Genomic DNA, 4065 nt, shown 5'->3' with positions numbered 1-4065 from the left:
TTCTCTTGGTCTCTAGGATCAATCACTATTTGGTTATATGCTGAATAACCATCCAGAAAATAGTAATAAGCATGTCCTGCGAGTTTTTCCAACATCTGATCCATGAATGGGAGAGGGAAATGATCCTTTCGTGTAGCTTCATTGAGTTTCCGATAGTCAATGCGCATCCGCCATCCCGTGATGGTCCTTGTAGGTATCAGTTCGTTCCTCTCATTGGGAACCACAGTGATTCCTCCCTTCTTGGGCACAACATGCACGGGGCTGACCCAAGGGCTGTCTGAGATCGGGTATATTATTCCTCCTTGCCAAAGCTTCATAACCTCTTTCTGTACCACTTCCTTCATGATTGGGTTCAGCCTTCTTTGGGATTGAATGGATGGTTTTGCATCATCTTCCAACAGTATTTTATGCATGCATATAGCTGAAATGATTCCCTTCAGGTCAGCAAGGGTCCATCCAATGGCGTCCTTATGCTCCCGCAGCACCTTGAGCAGTTAATCCTCTTGATCTTGACTGAGGCATGAGCTTATGATCACTGGGTAGTTTTCATTTTCTCCTAGGTATGCATATTTGATAGTGGGTGGCAATGCTTTGAGTTCAACCTTGGGTGCCTCTGACTTTTCAGTCTCTTCCTTTGGTGCATCTTGAACATGACTCTCTGCTGTTGCAACATCCTCACTTGATATATACTCCTCCTCCATTGATCTCTCGGGCTCTTCCTGCTCTTCTTCTTCAAAACACTCCTGCACTTCTTCTTCAAGTGCGTCTAACCTCATGCATTCCCCCAATTGTTTTGGTGGGTAACTCATGGCCTTGAACACATTGAATGTCATCTTTTCATTGTGTAATCTCAAGGTAAGATCACCTTTTTGGACATCAACGATAGCTCCAGCAGTAGCCAAGAACGGCCTTCCCAGAATAATGGAGGCCTTGGCTTCCTCCTACATGTCCAACACTACAAAATCTGCCGGGAATATGAAGTCTCCTACTTTCACCAACAAATCCTCTACTATACCATGAGGGAACTTGAACGATCGGTCTGCCAGTTTGATGATTGAATTTTTGACGGTTTAGAATTTCTCAAATAAAATCTCGTCGAAGTATAGTTACTAAACCAAGCAATAATCCTTTCATACAAAAAGTTGTTTGTCACTAAAACAAACCCTTAAATTTATAAACCGAAGTATTGAACCTCGGGTCGTTCTCCCTAGGAATTACAATAAAGTTTCTTGTTATTGGTTGTGAGTTATTTTGGGGTTTTAATAAGAAACATGAAAGATAAATGGCAAGAAAGTAAACTAACAACTATAAAAGGCTCTTGGCAAGGTATGAAAATTAGAAGTTCTATCCTAGTTATCCTTCTCAATTGTGATGAGAATTGTCCATTGCTACCACTTAGTCAACCCTTACTAAATAAAGGAAAGTCAAGTGGATGAATTGACTTGAGCCACAAGTCCTAGCCAACTCCCAAGGAAAGACTAGCTTTAGTGCACTCCAAACCAACTAGCAATCTCTCCAATTACCAATCAACAAAGGAATTAGATAACTCAAGTGTCACTAATTACTCTACCTAGGCCAAGAGGAACAAAATCTACACTATATCTAGAAGAGGCATTTCAACAAACACATAAAAGGCAATAAAAGTAAACAACATAAATTGCAAGAATTAAAGAGAGATCTAACTACAAAGGCAAGAGATCAACAATAGAAAAGCAAAGAAGAACAATTATTATGAATTACCTCTTATTAAATTGAAAGAAAATGGAAGGAACAATACTAGATCTACAACAAAGCATAAGAACAACATAAAGGAAATTACAACAAAGGAATGGGAGAAGATGAATGTAACAACAAAGAATTGAAAGGTAGAAGTAGAAGAAAGCAAAGATTAAAACCTAGATCTAAGAACTAATCCTAATCCTAATCCTAATTCTAGAGAGAAGTGAGAGCTTCTCTCTCTAGAAACTAACTCTAAACTAATCCTAATTATGCTATATGCTAGATTGATTGCGTTCCCCTCAATCCTTGATCCTTTTATTCCTTTCTATCAGCATTTGGTGCCAAAATGGGTTCAGAAACCCTCTCAAATCGCCAGGCACGTGTTGCTTTAATGAAGTCATGTGTGGTCATCGACGCGTGCGCGCACGGTACGCGTGCGCATCCCTGGTCGATTCTGCATTGTGCGCGCGGGTGCCTTGTGCGCGTGCGCGTGCTTGGCCGAGATCAATTCTTTGTCTTTTGTGTTTCTCTCCACTTGCATGCTTCTTTCCTTGCTCCTTTGATCTATGTCTAGCCTGTTTCAACCTGAGATTACTAGCAAACATATCAAGGCATCTTATGGAATCAAAAAGGAATTAGAATTCATCAAAATAAGGCTTAAAAGGCATGTTTTCACACTTAAGCGCAAATACGGGAGAGATTACAAAACCATGCTAATTCATAGGTTAAATGCGAGAAAAGGTCATCAAAATATTCTAAATTCAATACAAGATAAACCGTCAAATTGGGGTTTATCAACCTCCCCACACTTAAACCTTAGCATGTCCTCATGCTAAAATAAGAAGGAACTAAGGGGTGTGACATTTATTGAATGCAACTAAACTATATGAACTTATCTAAATGCAACTTTCTAAAGCAAATGGAAATGCTTAGTTCAAACAAATCAATTCCCAAGAGGACATGTGTAAGCACAATAGTTAGGACAATAGGAGTTAAGTCCAAACCACAATTGTATTGAATTATCAAAAAGAAATTCAAGCTTGCAAGAATATAGATAATATGGGTGACTACATGTAATTGAACTTTTGAACCCTCACCGGATGTGTATCCGCTCTATTCACTCAAGTGTTTAAGGGTTAATTCACTCAATTCTCTTCTATTCAAGCTTTCCAAAGTTTGATCTTCTTCTAACAATCAACATTTATTCAATGCATGCATACATTCATCATGAGGTCTTCCATTTAGGTTGTAATGGGGTTAGGGTTAAGGTAGAATCATTTATGGTTAAGTGGACTAGAGTTTGGATCTTGGATTAGTATAGACTTTCCCACCTAACTATATAATAACCTATACAAATTCAAACTATTCTAACTACCCATTCTTCACTTTTTCTTACATACTCATGCATTCTTATTTGATTCATAACACCTATGCATTGATTCCTTTTTATTGACTTCACTTTGGGGCATTTTGTCCCCTTTTATTATTTTTTCTTTTCTTTTCATTTTTCTTTCTTCTTCTATATACATTTTTTTCTTTTCTTTTCTCTTTTTTTTTGTTTTTTTTAAACTATATACAAGAACATCGATGCATAAGGTCTATACATTTAATCAATACATGAATATGTCCCCAATTCCTAAATATGACGGTGTACTACCCCTTTTTTTTTTATCCCATCCAATGTTCCCAAGCCTCACCATATTGAATAATAAACACTCTCACTAGCCTAGGCTAATCAAAGATCCAAACAAGGGACTTTCATTGGTTTTTTGCCTTGGGCTTGTAATGTGCTAAATTGAGAACAAAGTGGGTTAAGCATAGGCTCAAAATTGGCTGAAAATGGAGAGTAAAAGGTAGGCTATTTGGGTAAGTGGGCTAATGAAATAATGGTCTCAATCATACAAATGCATGAGTATAAGAAATAGATGGACATATAGAATCAAACAAATCAAAGATCACAATCATAGATAGATAACAATTTCACACAAGAATGGAAAATAAGTGGTTATAAAATGTAACCACATCAATAGGCTCAAGTCTCACAAGCTTGTGTTCTTAATTCAATACATGCTTCACAGAGTATGAATTCAAGCAAGTTTCACCAAAAATTTTCTTTCAATCAATTGGGTTAATGCCCTATAATTAAATTTCTCGAAAAAAATCTCAATATTTGACTAAGCATTGTTGTGATTGAAAAATGCAAAAATTTCCTTAGTTTACCCTTTCCTTTTCCGCTTAAAACCAATTTCTTATGCAAAAAGGGTGACTAAGTGTTTGCAATTTAAAGTATGATTTCTAATCACAACCACAAACTAAAAAGAAAGATATGCAAAAATGTATAAAGAA

This window comes from Arachis hypogaea, chromosome 6 (genome assembly GCF_003086295.3).
Source record: "Arachis hypogaea cultivar Tifrunner chromosome 6, arahy.Tifrunner.gnm2.J5K5, whole genome shotgun sequence".
Classification (NCBI taxonomy): domain Eukaryota; kingdom Viridiplantae; phylum Streptophyta; class Magnoliopsida; order Fabales; family Fabaceae; genus Arachis; species Arachis hypogaea.
This window is presented reverse-complemented; position numbering follows the sequence as displayed.